The sequence below is a fragment of the Acomys russatus genome, chromosome 21, assembly GCF_903995435.1.
Source record: "Acomys russatus chromosome 21, mAcoRus1.1, whole genome shotgun sequence".
NCBI classification, from domain to species: domain Eukaryota; kingdom Metazoa; phylum Chordata; class Mammalia; order Rodentia; family Muridae; genus Acomys; species Acomys russatus.
This window is the reverse complement of record NC_067157.1, coordinates 18,113,852-18,138,844: the sequence shown is the minus strand read 5'-3', so window position 1 is coordinate 18,138,844 and position 24,993 is coordinate 18,113,852.

Here is a 24,993-nt window from a genome sequence, read left to right as displayed (position 1 = left end):
ACATCTGAGGACCTTCCTATATTTTCTTTTACAAATAACTCAGCCACAACTGAGATGTAATATGAATAAATTAATAACAAAAAGAGGAAAAAAAAAAACAAATGACTCAGCCACAAACATCCTGATGATAACATATCTTTCCACACATCTATAATTATCATTACAGAACAGTCCCTAATGCAAAAGGGTTGGACCACAGGAGATATGTGCTTACGTAGCAAGTCTGCAGCCCACTTGCCTTCCCCACAACTGTACTGACTTCCCAGTCTCTGGAGGAGAGCTACATTAACCTTCTTACATTTTGTTCATATGAGAAAAGTGTCTCATTGCTTTCTTTTTTCCTCCCCCCCTCCCTTTGAAACAGAGTCTCTCTACATGGGCCCAACTGTCCTGGAACTCACTATATAGATCAGGCTGACCTCAAACTCACAGAGACTGACCTGTCTCTGCCTCCAAGTGCTGGGATTAGAGGCGTGTGCTACCATTCACAGCTTCCTCGCATTAATTTTCTTTTTTTTTTTTTGTTTATTTTGTTTTGTTTTTTCAAAACAGGGCTTCTCTGTGTAACACTCCTGGCTGTCCTAGACTTACTTTGTAGACCAGGCTGGCTTTGAATTCACAGAGATCCTCCTGCTTCTGCCTTTTTCGAGTGCTGGGATTAAAGGCATGCGCGGCCATGCCAGGCTTCATTGCTTTCTTAATCACATGTATTAGTAAGCATGCTAAATTCATTTTATATGTTGACAAAGCTGTATCTCTTCATTTATTTTCTCTTCTGTGAATCCTCTATCCTTTGCCTACTTCTGTAAGCAACTGCTACAATAAAGACAGGAAGTGTCTGACTGTGAGATACAATATTATACACTAATATCCTTGGTGTTTGATTTTTCTCCCTCTGCCCTGACTCAATCTATGTCATTCTCTCTTCTGCCATTTCTGGTAAAGCATGGCTAGGAAGTTTCTCTCTAACCTAAACCTGCAGAGACAATTTTGTATGAGATTTCTTCAAGTACTACTATAAATGTTTACTGTCAAGTAATAAGTAATGCTGGAAAAGACATTTTTCTAACCAAGGCCACTTTCTGTGTGTGCTCATATGTGTGCACTGTCTGTGTGGGTGTGTGCGGGTGTGTGTGGGTGTGTGCGGGTGTGTGTGGGTGTGTGCGGGTGTGTGTGGGTGTGTGTGGGTGTGTGTGGGTGGCCAGAGGTTGGTATTAAGTGTTCTCTTTTATTGCTCTCACCACCTGATTTTGGGAGACAGTCTTTCACTGAGCCTGGAGGAGCTCACTGATTGGCTGGCCTGTTGACCAGTAAGCTCCCTGGGAGCCTCCTATGGTTACTCTCAGAGGCAGAACTACAGACACGCAGCAGCACCAAGCCCTACTTTTATATGGAAGTCCAAACTCAGGTCCTCATGCTTATCCAGCAAGCTCTTTCCCAAGCACGCCACCGCCGTAGCACTCCCACCCCCAAGCCACTTTGAAATCTCATCTGATCCTCAAACCCCGTTGAATTCCTTGTTACTGAGACAACGCCTTTTGCCTTTCAACGTGGTCACTTTGATGCAACCACAGTCTTGCACCATCAGAAACGCCCCTGAGTCAACAGTTCTTCTTCTTCTCCTCCTCCTCCTTCTTCTTTTAAAATTCACATTGGTATTCTGCTCCCATGTATGTCTGTCAGATCCTCTGGGACTGGAATTACAGACAGTAGTGAATTGCCCTGTGGGTGCTGGGATTTGAACTTGGGTCCTTTGGAAGAGCAGCCAGTGCTCTTAAATGCTGAGCCATCTGTCCAGCCCCAACAGCACTCCTTATATGGATGAATAAAGGAACTTAAAATAAGTGGCAAGTTGGGTGCTGCTGTTCTTCCGGCCTTGGATGAGATGAAGGAGCCACTAGGGACAGTGTAAACAGACAAAGTAGAGTTTTGAACAACACTCACAACGGTTCTTTCTGCTCAGCCCCTGCCCCCTGCCACAGTCCCTTTCCCTCCTCCTCACAAGGCCCAGGCTCCTCGGCTGAGGGCCTGCATAGATCTCTGGGGTCAGGTCTTTGTTTTCCCCGCCTGGTTTTCTGTTGTTTTTGTTTTATTAAATCAGGATCTCACCGTGTGCACAGGCTGGCCTTGAACTTTGCAGTCTCCTAATTCAGCCACCTCCTTGGTGCTTGGGTTACAGGCCTTTGCCACCAATGCCTGGTTGGTGGTGTTTTTGTTTTATTATTTTATCATTACTGGTGGTTGTGAGGGGTGTGTGTGTGCACACAATGCATGTATGGACACAAATGCCACAACATGTGTAGATGTCAGAGGACGGTTTTGTGGAGTCAGTTCTCTCCTTCCACTTTTACGTGGATTCTAGAGATCCATAGGTTTCTAGGCTTGGGTGGCCAGTGCTTTTACTGCTGAGCTGTCTCACCAGCCCCTGGTGACGTTTTTAAAAAGACCCCATTGACATCTAATTAATATGCCATAAAAAAATCGCCCATTTTCTTTTTTTCCTCCTCTTCCTTATCTTCTATTTTATTTTGTTTCTGTTTTGTTTTTCGAGACAGGGTTTCACTGTGTAGCCTTGGCTGTCCCAGAACTCGATGTGCAGCTGAGGCTCGAACTCATAGAGATCTTCGTGACTCTGCCTCCCAAATGCTGGGGTTAAAGGTGAATGAGTGCCACCACCACCACCCCCCAGAAAAATTCACCCATTTTCAATGTCCAATGTGATAATTTTCAGAAAATTGACAGGTTGTGCAACAGTTACTGCAATCTAGTTTGGGAACATTTTCACTACATTTCCTGTCCCATCCCAGGCATTCACTCACTAATGAGCTTGCCACAATAAATGCCCCCACAATTTTACCATCGCCTCTTATATCCAGGGAGTAGACCTGGCTTCTATTGAAAACTGACCCAGCAGACACAGGTCCCAGAAGCTGGCAAATGAGAGAGCGCTGACTCAAGTCCAAGCCTTAAGTTTCCAGATTCCTTTCACTCCTTCCCCTTTCCTTGCCTGGGCAACATTTTCAAGGTTGCAAGGAAATTTTAGTGGTGGCCATTTAGAAAAAAGCTACAAAGATCATTTTTTGTCAACTCAGATTTCCAGAGGGTTTGGGTTTGCTTTGTTTTCATCGTCCACCAGAGGGCGCTGCAAAGACCTGTCTTTGTCGTAATTGAGTACCTCAAAAAAGAATGAAGTCATTTAAATGCACTCTGGGAGTTTCCATAGCAAATGGCAATGGAGAGTAAAAGCCAAAAAGAACTGTTCCAGTGCACATTGGAGTTTATGATTTGGCATAAACTTTTCTTTTTTTTCTTTTTTCTTTTTTTAAGTATAATAAGAGGAGAACTTATTTAAGAAGCTGGGGGAGTTCTTAAATTATGACAATTTGACATAACAGATAGAAATTAATCAAAATATTAAGGTGATTTGGATAAGAGTCTACATTTTAACTAAGTCATTACTTTGAGAGAGAATGGGAAATAGAAACACCAAGTGATTCCCCCCCCCCGACACCGAGAGTGTGTGTGTGTGTGTGTGTGTGTGTGTGTGTGTGTGTGTGTGTTCATGCGTCAGTCAGACACGCATGTGCCACAGACCCAGTGTGGAGGTCAGAGGACAGAGGGTAGCCTCAGGTGCCCATCTTTGCATCCCACCTTGTTTAAGACAGGGCAGTTTGTATTTGCTTCTGCAGCTGGCCCCTGTGCTTCCCGGATCTTCTGTCTCTCTCCCATCTTGTCACAGGAGCCCTGGGATTATAGACTTGTGTCCCACGTCTGGGTCTTTACTCAGATTCGGAGAATCCAAGCTCAGGTTCTCAAGCTTGCACAGCAAACACGTTAGTGGTGGAGCCACGGCCTCAACCCACGTTTCCAAGTTCTTAGCCGATGTCAGCATTTGCTTAGCTGTAGTTACCAAGTCATAACCCAGTGCTCTAGTCTGGGTCTGCAATGTCCTCTTAGGCTTGTATGTGAAGGGCCTGGTTCCTGTCCAGGCATCACTGGGAGATGGTAGAGCCTAAAGTGGGGCTCTGGGTCTGGGGATAAGGGGTACCCTCAAAACAGGCTGTGCAGTGCTGGTCCCCCCCACACACCTTTTATTTTAATTCCTAGTATAACAGGGCTCCAGACTTTCACAGATCTCAAGACCCTAGTAGTACAATTGACGCCATGATGGAAGTACCTACCATTCAGTCTATAAAACTCAGGACATAGACAGCACCACATGCCAAAACTAAAAGAAAGGCCTAGTCTGCATTGAAGTCTATAGTTCTGGAAAAGTCTATAAATGGACTAACTTTGTTTAGGGGCTTCTGAAGTTCTGCCTCTGACTAGCTGTTCTTGTTAACTAAAATATGTCAAGCCAGAACATGGTTTTTTTGTGCTTAAATGCTCATTCTGAGAAAGGCTTGGATTAAACTGGGATCCTGCAAACCCGGTATAGTTTTCTGGCTGGCTCGTAAAGACTTCCTATTGGCTTAGGCCCATGTCCGGGCAGCCTTCTCTGGTAAATACCCATAGCGCTAATTGCAATGAAGCTAACAGCTTACGCCATCACTCAGTGTTCTATTGTCACAGGCTCCCAAACATTGCAGCTAGTCAAACATGAGCCTAAACCTCCCAAACTGTGAGGCAAAGTAAACCTGGCCTGTTTTTTTGGTTGAGTAATCCCAGGTTTGTGTTACAGTCGCAGAAAACTAGACACGCTCCATTCTAACAACTGAGAGTATCTTCTGAGAAATAATTACATTGTGATACATGTCCAGTGATCTGAACTAAGAGTGACTGAATTTAGTTGTCAGTTTTGACTCTTAAGAGGGCCTTACCTTCATGGCCTCCTGGGTCTGGAGAGCAGACATATTGCTTGGTTTCTTCCAAACAAACGCCTCCTTCACCCGCCTCCATTGCGGATGTATCAGTTAAGGGAGTAGCTAGATAGAGATGTAGGAGGTTGCTCAGTAGCCAGGATGGCAGCTAATGGGAGTGATCTCAGGGGAACCGAGTGAGGAATTGTTCAAGCAATGCACCCTGGGGCCATACGTCCAGTGGTATTGCCTCTATTCCTGGACTCCACAGTTCCGGGAATCCTGGCTGCTGCATTAGAACCAGCACTTAGCCTAAGTCACCAGGTGAGCTTTAGGACTGGCTCTCTCTGCACCTGCTAAGTGTGATGCAGCATCCTGCATCTTGTTTCTTTTAATCTAGATGGTGCTACCACTAGAAATATTGCCCCTCACCACCCCTATCAAAGAGAGGGAAGTAATACTAGACATATATAAACTAGTGAGGCACTGTGCCTGAAAGACAAAAGGGAAATTAAGGCAAAGACCCAAAAATAGAGTGATGGAGAGGAGGACGAGAATTAGAAGAGGGAGAGGAGAGAACCCCTGTCATGTTGGCGTGGCCCTCCCTGCTTTTGTTCGGAGGTGTGCAAGGCCATTTCACCCATCTCTATTCTAGCCACTCCCAGGTGTCTTTTCCTGGGATGGTGAATTCTAGAGGTTCCTGGCAATTTGGAATGGCTATGCCATTTTCCCACCTCTGGTGAGAATGATACCCACTCCTAGGTGTGTTGGCTGAGCACGGCTGAGACTTCAAATGACAAGGAGCAAAGCGAGGAAGCTATAGAATCTTCTAGAACCCAGAAGAGCTCAAGGAAAGACGGTAGACTTAGAGTGCGCTCAGGACAGGGATGAGGGCAAGACCATGATGGCAACCATAGTCTTTATGATCATCAAAATGTAAACTGCAAACATAGAAATATAAGGACCATCACCCGTAGTTCGAATGGCCTCTCCCCACACAACCGCCACAAAGCTGTTTGGTGGGACCTTAATTCCTTGGTGCGGCAGTGTTGGGCAGAGGGGCCCTGAGTGGTGTTTCGGGTCCTTAATGGGCCAGAGCCCTCCTGGATGAGATGATTAAGGTTCTCAGATACTCTGCTATGGCCTCTGTGAATGAACATTAAGGAAATTTGAATCTCCGTAGCTGATTGGGTCTGTATTAAAGAATAAAGTCTGTAGCCTGATGATTGAGGGGTGTGTGATTTTACAGGAGCTGTGCCCTTGGAAGACATAAGCTAGACTTTATGGGCCTTGAATGCTCTGGCAAGTCTTATTTTACCGCCTGGACCAATGAACTAGGAGCTACAGTATTATGTAAATATATGTAAATATTGGGCAGGCCTGTCAGGGCTTGAAGCCACTATCATTTGCATAAACAGCAGGCGTGAGAGCCTCCCTAGGATGTTACTCTACGTAAACTAGCTCCTCTCTCTGATCTTTTCACGGCCAATTTTATTTTCCAATGCAATGAAGAAGCTGTATCTTCTTTTATTTTTTTAAACAAAGCCTCCCATTTTCTCTTGACCCCTGAGGGAACTTCTGTTGTTGAAACAGAAAATAGACCAATACACTACTATCAAAGCGACAGTATGCTACAATTGGAAACACCTACACAATTACCTATTGGATAAAATGTAGTCTTTGGCAAGTTCACAGTTGGCTGCATATATGGGTAAACACAGCTAACGACGATGCTAATGGGCATAATGGCCTGTCTTTCATTTGGACCCACGGAGTGGATTTACAGTCCTAGGCGCTTCCTCTAACTGGCCCCTTTCCAGGATCTTTTGCCTGAAGACAGAAGGGTTTGCTTGTGAAGGAAAATAACACACTTAAAGGCTTTCTGCCCCACCCCCATGCAGTTTACGAATGTCTACCAGAATAATCTTGAGAGGAGAAAAAAAAAAAAAAAAGCAAAGAGGAAGAAGATTTTGTAAAGAGAAGAATTTGCCTCCAGTCATGTGTAACATAAGTGTTCTGTATTACTATTCTGCAATGCGGTTTAGAAGACAGGAAATACTGTGTAACGTGTTTTCAACAATAGTAACAAGCGTCCATCTCACGACTTGCTCACTCTGCCAAGTGTTACGCTAAATTCTTTTCTCTAGATAGTCTCATTTGTTCCTCACAGCTACCCAATCAAACAAGAATCACAGTTATTATTTATAGTAAGAAAACTGAGGCCTACAAGCATTAAGCAGCTTGCCCAGATCATATAACAAATAAATGTTAGAGGCAGAATTTGAATCCAGGTAGGAGCTTCACTGGCTTAAACTGTTCTTATTTAACTTATGTAAAACCTCTATGTGCTTCCTACTTATGTTTTGCAGATGAGAAAACTAGTTTAGACTAGTTAATTGGCCCAAGGTTGCAGCTATGACATAATGCAGCTGAGGATCAGGCCTGGTGTTATTGGGCCCTCAAGTCTTCTTCTTCCCATTAAAGGCGTGATGTATTAGTTTCCTTCCTCCCCAAGGCCACTTTAAAAACAGAAAGGGAATTGAATCGATGCTCAGCAGGAACAGTTTAATGGCAGTTGATCCTTGCTGCCAACCTTTTACTTCTAGGAAGACTCTAGGGTCTGAGTTCTTTGCAATATATATATATATATATGTGTGTGTGTGTGTGTGTGTGTGTGTGTGTGTGTACTATAATACATAAATAGTACTATATATGTACTATACACACATTTGTATATGTACTATGTAATGTAAAGGGCTAAAGGCCAAAAGTCTAGAGTGGGCTACAGAACTAACCTGTTCAGGCCTGGGATCCAGGGGGCTCCTGATAAGTAGGTCCAGAGGATGGTGTGGCCTCCTAAACTAAGCAGAAGACAATCGTGATAAGGTCAGCAAACCAACCTCCACTGGCAGTCACACCTCTCCAGCCACAGGAGAACAATCCAGCATAGGTCCCCCTTTCTGCCCTATAAACCCCCAAGCTTCCTGTGCTCCATGCACAGACTCCATTCCGAGGAGAGGGTGATGTCCTTCATTGTTCTGAATAAAAGGCAATGTGCTTCTACTGAGGTCAGGTTTACTTCCATTCTTTTCTTCCCATGTTGCCTCCACCCATCCCAGTCTAACACTATAGACTTAACTGTCCCCGAGTTAGGATGAGTGGCCGCGTGACTATTAGGAGAAAACATTGGTGATAATTGTCTCAAAGCTGACATTCTCAGCCAGGGAGTTGGTCAACTAAGAAAAACCTGCATTCTGCATTTAAAATACTCTACAATAAAGACTTTATTTGTTTGTTACTTACTTACCTAGCTAGAGGATCCTGCCATATGGCCCACTCTGTCCTCAAAGTGGTCCTCCCGCCTCAGCCTCCCTAGCACTAGGGGAAAGACATGCACCGCCATACTTGGCTATCTTTAAAACGAGTAACTACTTTGGCAATATAAACGGTTAATATGAACACATTTGTAGTTTGGTGAACCCACCTAAATGGAGGCTATGATTCAGATAGTTTAGATGCTGCTTAAAACTCTTCAAAACACATTTAGGGTGTGTGTGGGGGGGTGATGACATGACAGGTGGGGGGAACAGACAGAATGAGAGAGAAACAGAGACACAGACATAGAGAGACAGAGAGAGACACACATGACACGGGTGGGACATAGACTGACCCTGGGACAGGGACAGGGACTGGGGAAGGCAGGAGGGGGAAACGGGGGAGGGTGGCAGGCAGGATTAAGCAGTCAGTGTTTGTTTCAAACAGATTTAAATTAAGCCAAGAAGAGGAAGTGGGCACAGTCCAGACTGAAAAAGTGCACAGGACCAGGGTCTAATAGCGGCAGGCTCTGCTTCCTTTTTTTTTTTTTTTTTTTCTGTTTTACAAGGGAAAGAAGAGAGCCGCCACAGTGCAGGCTTCCAGGCCAGGCGGGCTGCTGGAGCTTTGAGACTATGTTATCAGGAGCTGCTGTGAGGAAATACCTTCTTTATCACATGTCACCTATGCGCGGCCGCCAGCTGGTTCCAATTGCCTTCCCCTGAAAACAGCCTGTGGTGGTGTTCAGTGAGCAGGTTCCGGTGGGGCAAGCAAGAGCGCCAGATTTGGGTCAGAACACTGCGACAATCCACAAGCGGTTCTTGTGGCTTGGTTCCCAACTTTGTCTTCTGTTCCCTCTCAGGCACTTGAGCCTAAATCCAGGAAACTGCTCCTCAAAAGGTCTCTCCTGACGTTTTCTCTAGCTTCTTTCTCTCTGGGGTCCTTTGCCTTCTGTGACCGCACCGCCCACTCTGTTGTGTTGTGCAAAATGCTGGTGGGACTCCCAGCATCTGCCCAGAAACTCTCCCAAGTGGGAGGAAGGCTGAAGTGCTGACCTGTGGGGAGAATACAGACAATTGGACCTAAAAAGGCTCATTTCTAGAACTGAGACGCTGGGAACACCAAATCAAAAGTTGGCAGCAGTGGAGAAACGGAGGCCAACTAGAGACTACACAGGCACAGAGCTGACTCGGTTCCCTAAGCAAGGGAGCTAGAAATAGCAGGGCGCCTTGAACCAGCAGCAAGGCACTGGAGTGCAGCAGAGCAGAGAGGCGCAGAGCTCTTCAACGGTAGCTCCTAAGGGCCAAGGGTCTGGATGCAGCCCTTGCGTTAAGGGCTACAGGTGCCCTCTTGAGTGGGATACTTCAGCGAATTCTGACACCAGATCTTCCTAGAACGTGCAATTTCTTTAGGTTTTTTTTTTTTTTTTAACATGATGGTATTATAATGATCAGTTCATCCTACCTTTTAACCACTAGCCTTTGTATTCGCCATGATTATTTTGCTTCAACATAAACTTTCTCTAAAATTTTCCTTCTTGGAGAGTTCCTGTCTTTCTTATTCAGTGCATTGTGATACCCCTGAAAAAGTCACCGCCCGCCCTGTCAGGCAGCAGCATTCTGTTCCTCTGACTGGTACAGCTACTCTAGCAGGCGTGCCACAGGCAGTCACCCCTCACTGCACACAGAGGCTTGTAACTAGTGTGGCAGCCGAGGACGCCCTGAGTGTGTGAGGTCCTAACTGAATGTGTGCCATTGACAGCTCCATGGCCAGGTCAAGGTCCTTAGCTTCAGATTCGGAGGGAGAGACCCAAGCCTTCCTCTACAGTCTGAGATGGATGTTACCAGTGTGTGCTGAAAATGTCGCCCCCATAGCTTTCTGCCCCCAACCCAGGATATTTATGGTGTAAACACCACTCCCCTATAGAGACTGCTCAGCTCTTTACCATAAAACTCTGCTTATCTGTATGTAATAACTACACCTTCTTATCAGCTGTATGTAATAACTCCACCTCTCCTTTCAATTCTATATAACAAACTGAGCCTTTGGGAAGAAGGCTGTGGTTTCTCCAGCAGAGGGCTCAGAACTTAACCCAAGTCTGGCTTCATGTCCGTGCGCCCATCTGTCTGTCCAGTCAGTCTCTGAGCTGTGCCAGTTGTGTGTGTGGCACTAAAGTGCCAAGCCCCAGCTGATATAAGGTTCCACCATGCGGTCACCATGTCCCTGCTTTAAAGGAAGGGATTTTTCTGGCTCCAGCTCTGAAAGTCTACGGCCCTTTAACCTCAGAAGCCAGTCATCACGATCAGCACTTGTCAAAGGGAAATCTACCTGCCAAGAAGTCACTGGACACTTGGAGTCACCTGCCTGAAGCAAGGTGGGGAAGAGATACTGAATTGGGAACTGTACGCATTCATGGGCAAGGTCACGTTCCCAGCAAGCCCACCATCCCTGGTCTGGATGGAGAACCTAACTTCTTTATCCTCTTTTTCTTAAACTCACAGTCGAGGGTATCAAAAGACTGACTAGATCCTTTGTCCCCCGCAATCCACTGACACTTTTCTTGTCTGTTTAGCCCAGGACACTGTCCTTCTCTGTCCAATTCCTGTATATGTTTGTCTTACCCACTGTGAGAATCACAGAGCGCTTAAATAACATTTTGCCTTAAACTTCTGTTTTAAAACATATTAAACTTCACTTTATAGCATCTTTCCAGCATGAAACACACGTGATGGACATTAGGACAGTTAAGTGCTTTCTAGAGAGAGAATTTTTAAAAATCCGATATCCAACACATCTACTTTAAGGCTTTCCCAGCCACCTAGGCAGAGCATGGACCCATTGGAGTCCACCTTGTGTCCACTGTCTTTGCAAGCAAGGTGTCCTTAGGTCAGTTGCATCAACTGCTACAAAATTCCCCTCTGGCTTCTAGTCCCACCATCTTTATCACTCCAACTCCAGCTCTTCACCTCACACCAAAGCTCTTTAGTCAGGCCCAGCAGTACTTACTGTGTATGGTAGATATTATTACAAACACCGAGGGCACGCAGACAGTGAGTGAAACAGAGCCCCAGAGCAGGACACTCCTGATGTGTAGGCACGAATATAAGGCGTGGCGGCAAAGCAACAGCTCCCTTAAGATGCCTACAACCAACCAGAGAGTATGCTACTTTCCATAGGAAAAGAGAAGACTTTGCAGATGTGTTAAGTTAGGGAGTTAGAAGTTGTGGGATTGTCCTGGAGACCCTGGGTGGGTTCAACTGAATTTATACAAAGTTGTTATATAAAGGTCTGAGCCAGAGAAGGGTAGTGACCGCAGGATGCGTGAAGCTTTTGGGGGTACACAAGCCAAGGGGCACAGGCAGCTTTAGAAAAGATACAGAAATAGCTTTTTTTTGTATGTATGTATGTATTTTGGTTTTTTGAGACACAGGTTTCTCTGTGTAGCTTTAGCTGTCCTGAACTTGCTTTGGAGACTAGGCTGGCCTCGAACTTGCAACCTGCCTCTGCCTCCTGAATGTTGGGATTAAAGGCGTACACCACCATAGAAGGCCCCATTTTGTACTTCTGGCCTCCTTGACTATAGGAATAAACTTCGGCTTTAAGTTACTAAGTAAGTGGCATTTAGTGACAGAGAGGAAAGCAGGCAAATAGTATATATAAAGCTGGGAAAGGAAAATTTGCCACAACAGAAGCCAATCAATACAATCTGTATTAAAAACAAAAACAAAACTACAGGAACACAAACACAAGTGTGAAGCCCTGCCTGGGATACAGGGTACCTCTGAATGGAAATAAATTTTCCAGATTTCTCTGCGTACTCCAGGCTAGTCATGTGCTAGCCTGCAGGAGTCTGTAAGGATATCACAGGTTCTTCAGCCATGTTCAAAACCTGGCAATTAAAAAAATTACATCCCAATCTGCTCTTCCTTCTGTCTTCTCACAGGAAATGGCCTCGCTGTGAATCCTTTACACAAGCGGGGTGTTACTCTTCCATGCACATGTTGCCAGAATGTTCCACGCTATGTGGATATGCGACAGTCAAAACAAATTCATGACCATTGCGATTTCTTTCAAGTTGGTGTTTTCATTGATTTTTCAACTAAAATCCTTAGCAGAAATGTCTCAAATTATTTTCAGAAGTATTTTCAGGCCGAAGTTTTGGAATTCTAACCAAAATGTCTAAGCAGAGGACTGATTTTGCACATGATGCCATAAAACAAAAGGGAAGCGGGCTTTTTAGAAGATGCAAAGGTCACTTCAAGCCATAATTGAGATGCCCAGTTTTGGCTATCCAGAAGAAAATGTCCAGTAAAAGAATGAAAATTCGGAAGACATTATATTGTTTTGACTTCTAATTATGGCTCTAGAACATACAAAACTATCTTCTTTAATAATATTTCACTCCAATTCTATTTATTAATCTATCTATTTTTATGCCAATACCATGTGGTTTTTATCAGAGATAAACTCCAGAAGTTCTTTTATCGTACAAGATTGTTTTAGCTATGCTGGGTTTTTTTGTTTGTTTTGTTTTTCCATATGAAGTTGAAGATTGCTCTTTCAAATTCTCTAGAGAATTGTGTTGGAATTTTGATGGGAATTGCGTTGAATCTGTAGATTGCTTTTGGTAAGATGGCCATTTTTACTATGTTGATCCTACTGATCCATGAGAATGGGAGATCTTTCCATCTTCAAGTCTCTTCTTCAGTTGCTTTCTTCAAAGACTTGAAGTTTTTGTCGTACAAGTTTTGCAGTTGCTTGGTTAGAGTTAACCCAAGATAGAACTTGTGGGAGTTGCCAACCATGACTGGTCCAAATTGAGGGATCCCAGACCTGACACTGCCTGGATGGTCAGGGACCAGAAGCAGGACATTGCAGAGACCCAGGATAGGACAAAACATGACTGGGGAAAAAAGTCAAAGAAATGATTTCTAATGATATTCTGCTGTCCTCATAGATTGGTGCCTAGCCCAGCTGGACATCATCGAGCAATCAAAGGGACCAGATGCAGAGACTCACAGGAAACACCAAATAGATTCAGGGGAACCGTGCAGAAGAGGAAAGATTGATTGTAAGAGCTGGAGGTGTAGAGGACACCACAAAAACATGGCCCACAGAATCAACTAAGCAGGGCTCACAGGGGCTCACAGAGACTGATGAGACAAACATGGATCCTGCACGGGTCTGAACTAAGTCATCTACATATATGTGATAGTTTTATAGTTTGGTATACTTGTGGGACTCCCAAAAATGGAGTGAGGGGTATATTTGAGTCCTTTGCCTATGTTTAGGACCCTATTTCTCCTACTGGCTTGCCACATCCAGCAGTAATGTGAGGGTTTATGCTCAGTCTTTCGTACCTTGTTAGGCAATGTTTGGTTCATAACCTTGGGAAGTTCTCTCTCTCCCTCTCTCCTCTCTCTCTCTCTCTCCCTCTCTCTCTCTTTCCCTCTCTCTCTCTCTCTCTCTGGAAACAGAGAAGGGGTTTATCTGGGGGATGGGGAGGGACTGGGTAGAATGGAGGGAGGGAAAACTGTGGTGGATATAATAGATGAGAAAAGAATGAATGTTTAAAAATATATATGTATACACACACACACACACACACACACACACACACTATTTCACCATTAAATAATACCATGCACCAGTCTTGCCTTAAGGTCCTGGAGATTTATTCGAGGACCAGTGAACACCTGAAGCTGAAGACCATATCAGGCCTAACTCATTCTGCTTTTGCCTATGCATACGTAGCTGCGGTAAAGTTTATAAATTAGGCAAGGCGGGGCCAGCAATGAGAAGTGCTGATGCGATAACTGTAACAACACACTGTGGTGATTGATCTTTGTTATCCTCTTGACTCGGGTTTAGAATCACCTAGGAAGCTGGTGAGGCCACATGTCTGGACATGTATGTGAAGGCAGACCCAGCAAGGAACAACCAAAGAGGGGACAGGGGAGTTTGAAGGTGGGCATCACCGTCCCATGATCCAGGAGCCCATACTATAGAAAGGGGGAGAGAAAAGACAAAGCAAGCCACATGACTGTGTTCTTCTTTCCTCAGCTTCCTGGCAGGCCATGAACGGAACAGCTCTCTCTGCTATGATGTCTTGCCAGTAGGTGGGACTGAAGAACCACACAATGAACTCTCTGAAACTGTGAGCCAAAGTAAGCTATTTTCCCCCTAAGTTGTTTCTGTTGGGTACTTGGTTACCATGATGCAAATCTAATGAGTGTACTGATGCAGCTGCTGTTAGGTCACTTGTGGATCTGCCCTCTCAAAACATCTTGTGTTTTTACTTTTTTTCACTTAAGAAAGGCAGTTGATGGCTTCAGGCAATTGATATCTGAATTGATAGCATCAATATTTGATATTTTTGTATTTTATGTGTATTTGTATTTATGGTGGAGAGCAGGGACTGACTCAGACATGAACTCTGGTGTCCCCTATTTGACCACTTCCCCTTGGTGGGGAGGCCTGGTGGCACCCAGAGGAGGGTAGGCAGACTACCAGGATGAGACCTGACAGGCTGTGACCATATGGTGGGGGAAGAGGTTCCCTTCTGTCACAGACCTAGGGGAGGGGAATAGGGTGAAGGAGAGAGGGAGGGGGTAACCAGAAGATACAAGTGAGGGGATAACAATTGAGATGTAATCTGAATAAACTACTTAAATAAAAAAAATTAATCAAGATTTCCAAACATGAGTGCTGTGATGCCATGACAGTTTATCTATACCTAAGATGGCTACTCTAGGTGATGAATTCCCGAGGGCATACAAACACTGGATACAGTGGGGATGTTCTGGACAAAGACAGAATTCATGCCTTGGCTAGGGCAGATACGATAGAGAGAAACAAAGCAAGATATAAGAACACTGCCTAGAATAGGCAGTTGAAAATTTATTAATTGCGTGTTTCTGGAATCCTTTGTGTGATAACTTGAGGGCGGGTTAACTGTTGGTCACTGAAACTACTAAGAGTTAATGTGTGCACAAAGTAGAGCACTGTGCTGAAATGCCCAGTGTCTGGGATGCAACTGTTACACAGACCTCAGAGATTCTGAAGAAGATGGGGAGGCAGGAAGTAAGGGTGTGGGACAAAGTCTCACACAGCCCAGCCTGGCCTCAAACTCACTCTGTACCCCAGGCTGGCTTTGAAGTCCTGGTCTTTCTGTATCTATGTCCCAGGAGGTAGGATTTCAGGCACACCATGGCTGGCTGTTTTCTTCTTTGGAGATGTCTTTATTGCAGCTCTGTGTGGCCTGAAGGGCAACTCACTTGCAAGAGTGTTCCCCCAATTGGTGGCCATTGGAGGAGGCCTGGGCTCAGCGCTTGTTTTACACCGTTTGTGTCCTTTTATTTGCCACAAGCCATTTCCCTGAGGAAAATTCATGAACCTTGTTAATTAAGACTGAAATGAGAGCCTACTGTAAAAATAATTAAGATAAAACGTATTTGGGAAAGAAACCCAGTTTTTTTCAGTTCATACTGTCTTTCAGAATCAATTATTTTAAATATAATTGTTAAAATATTAATAAATATAGAGGCCATGCAACAGATCTGGTATGAAGAAATTTATTATATAAAGAGAGAGGGACAGGGAGAGAGACAGAGACAGACAGGGAGACAGAGACAGAGACACAGAGACACACAGAGAGAGCTGGGAGAGGTGGCACCCCAGACACAGGGAGGGTGAGAGAAACCAAGGCAGAGAGAGAGCACAGTGACGGGTCTGTCCTTTGTATCTGGTGTGCATCTGAAGTGTGTCTAGCACACACCTGATGGTGGTAGGTGGTGAAGTCAGAGGTTGCTAAGCAACCTAGAAGCAAGTTAGCAGGGTTGTCTATATGCCAACAATTTTTTAGTGTGGATACCTAAAAGGGATTTTCAGTTTTCATCATAAAGTGTGTGTGTCACACTTTTAAAGCACTGGAGAAAATCTCACAGAAAAAGTGAAATATTAATTATAGCCAATATTTCTATGGCCTGCAATGCAGAGGAGAAGCTGTCTTGGCCATCCATGCAGACAGTACCTATCGCCTCTTTTGTCTCGCAGCAAGCTTGGGTTTTCTCAGAGCTTCTTACTGGCCTTAATTTCTGAACTGGAGGAGGTTTGTGATTTTGAAGTCTGGTCCTGTCTGATATTAAAATTCAACAAACTGTCTTTGTAAATAAAAGCTAATGAGAGCAAGAGAAGGGCCAAGGGAAACGATTCTGTGAGCCTTGAACCCACGGTTATGTGCATTAGCGCATGCTAGGGATGGCAGCTGTTACTGGTTAGGAGCAGGGCTCCTGGATATACTGTGGTGTCTTAAGGAATTTCCTTCGGAGTCTCGCGTGCCTTGGGCCTGCTCTGTCTACTCTTTCTCACTAAACACAGGCATCAGAAGTTCTCAATTCAAATGCTGTAAGTTTCCACACATGATGACTGGAACGTCACTGCTGGCAAAGCAGTGATATGCCATCACTTGTGCCCTCTGAGGTCTCAGAACATTCCTAAAATGAGCAAGCACACCATTTGGCTTTATAAGTGACATTGAATATATTTATGTTACTCCCCCTACAGAAAAAAAAAAACACATTGTTATAAATTTCATGTCTTAAAACCCCTGTGGACTGGCTCATGTCTGTAATCCCAGCACCTGGGGGGAGGGGCTGAAGGAGAAGAAGGATCATGAATTCATGAGAAGTCTGGACTGCAGTATAAGATATGTACCAATCAATCAATCAATCAATCAGCGAAAATTCCTGCTACAGTTTGGATGTTGACCAATGCCTACAAGTTAAGACTATGGCGCATAGTCCATATACTGTATTAGGTAGTTAAACCCTTTGGAGCAGTCAGTCCTACTGGAAGAAAACCTGGTCACTGGGATGTACTTAGGAGGGAAAACTGAGAAGCTGGTTTTGTGCCTGAATCCTGCCCCCGCGCCCCCCCCCCCCCCAGCCCCTATCTTGCTTCCTAGATACCATGAAATATGTAGGTTGCTCTGCTATGTATCTGACAATGCTTGAACACAGACCCAAAGTGACAGGGCTGTTGTGGTTTTGATGTAATCTGTTCCTCACAGGATTAGGCATTTGATCACATGATCCCCAGCTGGTGGAGCTGTTTGGGAAAGAGGCTACTGGAGGAAGTGGGTCACTGTGGGCATGCCTTTATCTTTGCAGGTTGGCTCTACTTCCGGTTCGCTCTCTGCTTCCTGACTGCCCAGGCAGTGCCCCCAGTGCCCCTGCTGCCATGCCTTCTACAACATCCTGGAAGGGCAACTAGAGGTTGGTTAATACAACCCCACAGAGCCGAACTTAATCAGACTACCCCAAACAGGCTACAACCAAAAGAAGCAGCCCATATGACTTTTGAATGTGGCCCACTGCTCCGTTATAATGGTATGCTGGCCTGCCCGCATTGCCCGTTCTACGCGTGCATCCTACGACATCCACGTGAGGATAGAAATGTGGGGCGAAAGGGCAGGAGATGGTCCAGTGGGCAAAGGTCACTGGATCTCAGGTCCCACATGGTGGGAGAAAAGAGCCAAGATCCATTAAGCTTTCCCCTGGCCTCCATACCACGACCATGGCATACATGCCTTCCCCAACCAGTGGATGGATGGATGGATAGATAGATAGATAGATAGATAGATAGATAGATAGATGATAGATAGATAGATAGATGATAGATAGATAGATAGATAGATAGATAGATACATAGTGAATAAATGAACGTAGTATTAAAAAACAAAAAGGAAAGGAAAGCCCAGGAAACCCTGACCCATTCCTAGAACTTCCCACGTTAAATCACAAATAATCTCCCACTTCATTGAAATTTGCCTAGAAAAACAGTGATGGAAAAATGCCACCAGTCCTTCTCATACTTGACAAAGCCACCCCTGAGTCTGCACTTACTTTAAACTCCTTCCTCTATTTTGTCCTGTTTGGGGCATTTGTTTTTCCCCTTGGGTAGACACAAGAGCCCGGAAAAACTTGCCAGAGAGCTGAGTGTGCTCTCTCGCCCTTCAGAGCCCCCTCGGCTTCACTTGCCTGTACAGCTGCAGTAGCTTACCTTGCCACAAACAGCCAAACAGGACACGAGGAAACATGAACTAAGGTAGCGAGGACCTGTAACGCCGTGTGCATCATTTGGAATTTAGTCCAAGGGCACAGGAAGAAGTAAAGGCTGGTGATGGGGTGAAATGCTTGGAGCTTCTGTAGCCTTGTGTCGAAGGCAGATGAGCTCAGGTGAGGAAGCCCACAGCAGCCCAGCATTCTCCCCTGGGAATTTCTCTTCCTGAGGTGCCAACCCCGAGACTCTAGCACATGTGTACAACCTTCTGAATGTAGGTGCTGAGGTGTACACTAAGTGTGTACTCAGGTTATTTTCTCCCAATAATGGCAAAATTGTTTTCTCTCCACTTAGCTCTCTTGGGGCTTTACTCAAAATCCAAAGCAGAACTTCAGGTTTGTCAAAAGTGAACATGATGTCAGAAAACACTGCATTGCTGTGTGTGTGTGTGTGTGTGTGTGTGTGTGTGTGTGTGTGTGTGTGTGTGTGCATACATACATATACACACACATATATACAGCATATGTGTGTATGTATATATCTTGAGGAAAATTTAACAAAATCAAAAGAATGATTGGTTCAAACGTCACAACAGGTGTTCTCCCTGGGAGGAGGTGACAGAGGTGGGGGGGGGTGTTTCTACAGAGGGAAGGGGTGTTACTAAAGTTGAAGTGAGCCTAAGTGAGGTGGACGGTGTTTTAGTTAAATTTTCTATTGCTGCAGTGAAACACCATGGCCAAAAAGCGAGTTGGGGAAGAAAGGATTTATTCAGCTTATGTTTCCACATTGCTGTTCATCACCAAAGGAAGTCAGGACAGGAGCTCAAACAGGGCTGGAAACTGGAGACAGGAGCTGATGCAGAGGCTATGGAGGGGTGCTGCTTCCTGGCTTGTTTCCCCTAGTTTGTTCAGCCTGTCTTCTCATAGAGCCCAGGACCACCAGCGCACAGAATGTACCATTGACCACTAATTAAGAAAACGCCTTACAGCTGGGTCTCCTGGAGGCGATTCCTCAACTGAGGCGCTCCTTCCTCTCTGGAGATTGGAGTTTATGTCAAGTCGACTTACAAGTCGACTCAGTACAGCTGGCTAGAAGAGAATTTAAATGGAACAGGGAAGGAATTAAGGTCCAAGTAGGAGACTTAGCCTTCAAGATAAACCAATGGAGATGCTCGATGACACAGGAACAGTGATGGGAAGGGTGTGTTTAAAGACTGCATGCAAAAGGAACAGCATAGAAGAATTGCATGAGTCACTTCAGTGCTGAGGTCAGGGCCTTCTGTTCAGTCTCAAAAAAAAAAAAAAAAAAAAAAAAGGAGGTAGGTCACATCCCCTGCAGCATAAAGGCAACTAGACTGCCTGCACATTTTAGAGAAAGCTGGAAATGATGAGCTTGGGAAAGGAGGAACGAAAAGAAAGGCTCATCCTAGAAGGTTCGTGAATGGATGAGTGAAATGGCCTGGCAGCCGAAAGGGAAATAAAGCCATGAGGGGGATGGGGCTTTCCTGTGAGCAAACACAAGGACCAAGAGAAACTTAATGCTGGTTGACTGATCATCAAGGAAAGCAAAAGTCTACTGTTGGCCTCACTTTCAGCGACTGTCCCATTTCTCTGCTGTCTTTTGCAGAAGGCACCTTTGAAAGAGTTTGCTATACGTACTATTTGAACATCCTCTTGGGCTCTCTGAAACAGACCACACTGAGGTGTCTCTTCACTACAGCTTTCGCTGGAGTTACTTTGGTCAAGGGTGCCAATGACTTTCAAGGGTACTGATGACTTTCAAGGGTACTGATGACTTTCAAGGGTACCCATGGCTTTCAAGGGTACCCATGACTTTCAAGGGTACCCATGGCTTTCAAGGGTACCCATGACTTTCAAGGGTACTGATGACTTTCAAGGGTACTGATGACTTTCAAGGGTACCCATGGCTTTCAAGGGTACCCATGGCTTTCATGGGTACCCATGACTTTCAGTTTGCTCTATGCAATGGTCAAGTCTCAGTTCTCATGCTATCCAACCCAACAGGAACTTAGAAACCTTAGACATAGTAAATGACTTCCTCACATAAGATAGAGGCTTCACTTGATTTCCAGGGCCTCCCCCATCTACCCTGTGTTCTCACTTTCACAGGCTTCTCGTTCTCTTCCTTTGTTGGTTCTTCCTCTTCCTTGGGTCTGTTAACCTTGGATTGTCCTAAGGCTAAATCCTTGCTCGTTTCATTCTTCACTGTGTGTACACACTCTTGTCCCATGTTATCCATAGCTCATTAGTGCATATATCAAGATCTGAAGTCTCTCCTGAGGTTCAGACTTACAGATGGACCTCCCACTCAACAAGATTGACAGCTCAAAATGAACTTCTGATTGTCCCACTTATACTACGTTCGTATCTGCTTCACCCATATTTTTCTATTTCTTGGTTGATGGCAAATCTCAGCTTCCATGTGTTCAAGAGAAACATATTAGTGATGGCCTTGACTGCCTTCACTGATATCCAGATTCTAAATATCACTTGCTATTGCCTGTTGCCTTCAAAAACATCTCTGGAATCCAACTAATCCTCACTCTATCTATTGCCTTCATGCCGAGTCATCAGGCTCCATGTAGATTATAGACCAGTGTAGTACCCAGATTATGAGACCCCCCGAAAAGACCACCAGGACTTGATACTGACATACGCAGGGTCCTGTATTATCGGCTTGAGCTCGGACCACAATCCTTCCTGACACAATAGGAGCTTCAAGGCCAATGGGTTTATAAAGGGGAAAAACCGTAAGAGAGGGTTGTGGGTCACAGGCATGTTGACCTTTAGGCGGGTTGGGTGGAGGCTGGATTACAAGGGGAAATTGTGGGTCACAGGAGTGTCGACCTTTAGGCAGGTTGAGTGGAGGCTGAGTCTTGAGAAGTTTTTTTTTTTTATCTCAGAGGAACTTTGGGAGCTGATTATGTCTAATCGCCTGGGTGGAGTTTACAGCAGTACTTGGTAACTCCCAGAATGCAGGGAAAAGTGAGGGTCACCTAGAGGCCAAGTTCTCACAAAACATACAGAACATGGCATTAGTTTAGTCCTTGCACCAGGACAGTCAGACCAGCTTTGTCCCATGCCTTTGTGCATTTGCCTTCTTACTTTCATCAACTCTGCCACTCCATCGATCTCAATGAAGAATTCAAAGTGATCCTCTCCAAGGAATTCCAACCTTGCCGCTCATCTATTCCTAACACCACAATATTATGCTACCCATCTCAGGAAAGGCCGAGGGTCCCTCATTAGCCTAGGAGTTCACATGCTATTCCACAGACCTCATCTTTACCACTGCGTCTTAACCTCAGCTTTTCTACTCTGGTCCACTGCACTCCTTGCTGTTCCTAAGGACACACCAGGCTTGACATTGACTTGGAGCCTTGGCTATAGCTTCATGGTTGCAAATGCTCTTTGCCTAGAGGCCAAAAGGCTAAACATTCTGTCCCACCTTTGCTCAAATGTCAATGATCAATTTAAAATCACACCAACATTGTGCTGCTAAGTAATTTTTCAGTTGCATATCTAGTTGGGGGGAGCCATATTTTCTAGCATATGCCAATTTCCATGGTGTAAATATTCAGCAATTTTGAGGCTACCAAGGCAATGTCACCAAACTGATGTGGTTGGACATGCAGTTGGGAAAAGACGGCACAATGAACCCTCAGTAGCTGTTGCAAACTAGCAACATCACAACAGCACAGCCACAGCTTACAAATCCCTCTTGATGTGCCTGATTTTTCCAGAACCTCTCTTACTTCTCACACACAGGTCATTTGCTATTTCATCTGTTGCTTATTATCTACCTTAATATCCCCTACATACTCCTAGGCACCTCTGCATCCTTATTCACGCTCACTGATATTCTGTGAGATCAGTGCCTGGCACAGAGCAGGTGCTCCATTTATAACCATTAAATTAATAGCCGGGTTTTCCTATGAGTCTGACATCATGAGGCTAGTGTACCAGTGAACACACAGGAGAAAACAGCCAGTGAAGGTTTGTAGTCACTTTTGGGGATCTTAGGAGGCAGGACAGATGTGGCCCTGCCTACGAAGGGCCAGCCCGAAATGCAATTGGACCTGAGAACACGGAAGCTGGGAATTCTGAGCAGCCACCTGTCAGGCCATCTTTAAAGCCATCCTTCCCCCCAGCAGTAGTGCCAGAGACTCCAGATAAAGCCTCGGGGCTTTCTGAGGCTGCATACTAGTCCCTTGTTTTGAAGCCCTATTTTAATTTAAAGGACATCGTTTCCTGATACATCATGATCGTGGACTTAAAAGAAAAACAAAGGCTCTTTGAAAGTCATCAAAGAGAACTGGATAGGCTCATTAAACAGACAGGGTACCAAATGCTTTGCAGTTGTTTCTTTGATGATCTCCACTGGATACTTAGTTGTTTTGTTTTGTTTTTTTATTATTATTAAGCCAATGTGTCAATGTGACTTTCTTCATGTCTTTACCTGGGGCCTTGAAGATCTGAATACTTCCCCTCTCAGACGGAAATACAAGGAAGACCAAATACAGGGTAACCAGTGCCAATTCCTGGATTTACAGCAGGCACAAACTTCTGCTCCATCAGAAGCACTTTGTGTTCTGGATGGCCTGGAAAATCATGATCCCCACCACTTGTTTGAACTTTGAGAGAGCTCTGCTGAGTGTGAGCATGATGGGGTAGCTGTTGTCAGAACTGTGGCTCAGCCTGCTTTCTTATAGATGGCAGAACTGCCATCCTAGCCATGGCCCCACCCACAATGGGCTGACCCCTCCCCCCTCAATCACTAATTAAGAAAAATACCTCTGACTCTTTCTGTTTCTGGGTTAACTCACTCATTATGATCATTTTTAGTTCAATCCATTTGTCCACAAATTTCAGAAATTCCTTGTTTTTTATATCTGAGTAGTAGTCCATAGTGTAAATTACCACAGTTTCTTTATCCATTCTTCTACTGAGGGAAACTTAGGCTGTTTCCATGTTCTGGCTATTATGAATAAGGCCGCCCTGAACATGGTTGAGCATATGTCCCTGTTGTGTGGTGGAGCATTTTCTGCATATATTCCAAGGAGTGGAATAGCTCGGTCTTGAGAAAGCCCTATTCCCATTTTTCTGAGAAAGTGCCAGATAGATTTCTTTTCTGGACATTAGCCCAAGGGGCATGTCCCATGAAAGTCTTCACTTACCAGGAAAGTGGGTCAGAGGGGAGGACATCCTATTGAGACTTTAGGTGAAAGAAGTATGGGAGAATGGGGAAATAGAAGGATCCAGAGAGTCCTAGAAACCTATAAGAAAAACATTATGATGGGCAGATCTGGGCCCAGGGTCCTGCTCAAATTATGGCACCAGCCAAGGACAATACGTACAGTAAACTTCAAACCCCTATCCAGATCTAGCCAATGGACAGGACATTCTCCACAGTTGAGTGGAAAGTGGGGACTGACTTTCACACAAACTCTGGTGCCCCATATTTGACCAATGCTCCTGGAAGGGGAGGCCTGGCGGCACTCAGAGGAAGGATAGCAGGCTACCAAGAAGAGACTTGATACCCTATGAGCATATACAGGGAGAAGGAGATCCCCCTCAGTCACAGTCATAGGGAAGGGGAATAGGGGGAAAATGGGAAGGAGCAAGGAATGGGAGGATACAAGGGATGGGCTAACAATTGAGATGTAATATGAATAAATTAATAAAATAGTTTTTTAAAAAAGAAAAGAAAAATATCTCAGAGGCTTGCCCACAGTTTAATCTTATAGAGGCATTTTCTCAATTGACTCTCCTTTCTCTCTGATGGCTCTGGTTTGTGTTAAGTTTACATAAAACTAACTAGGACCCTTGTTTATACACAAGGAAGCTCTTAGCTCTGGGAAGACTGCCCTCTGCCCTTTGCTTTGATGGGCATCTCCTGCTAGATGCTTTTGTTCTGGATGCTGACAAGCTTTCTGTCCCCATTTGAGATGGTCTGACTCACAGCGCTGATGCCTTCCACAGAATTCAGTGTTATCTGATAATTCCACACTTCCTTGGCTAGCTACCCATCCCAGGACTTCCTCACAACACGGACCAAGCAGCAGACATTGCTGGATCGATCCACCCTGATTCCCTCCTGCCCTTTCCTGCAAAACATCCACAAGGTCCTTAGCTTGAGCGGCTCAGGCCAATTCCACAATATTTATTTGGTTGCTCCGTTCTGTCAGGTGCTCAGTGAAGCCATCATGGGGGTCAGGAAGCTTCCAGTACACAATAAAGGTAAGTGGTACCAAATGCTGAATACTACAAAGCGTGGCATGGAGAGAGATGTGATGGTGGTAGCTCTCTCAGGGAATATGAAGATGAGAGCGAGGGGACTGGTACTAACTTCTTGCAGCATATGCCCAGAAAACAAGAATGCACCAATTCCTAGAAAACCCTACTGTATACATTTCAGGTTTTCATTCACAGATACAGGGAAATGTAAAAGACAGGACTACTACTGAAAGCGAAGTACGTCGTATATTAAAGTAGGATATGCCAAAGGAAAATATTACATGAATGGGGGTAAATAGATCCAGAAGAATCACAGCTTTGGATTCAGCACTCTGATGACTTTGTCTCACCTTTGTTTTGGCTGCCAAAGCATATATGGGTATAACTATACTACACCATTTGCCTCTGTGGAAATAGCGTGTGTGTGGTGTCCTCTCTGCCTGGTAGCTTTCTGTCTGTGCCATCCAGCATCTTTTATGTACATGGAGGGATGACCAGTCCAAAGTCTGGCCAGCAACCAGTGAGCTCACCAAGGTAACAAGCCCTGACCAATGAAGATGAGG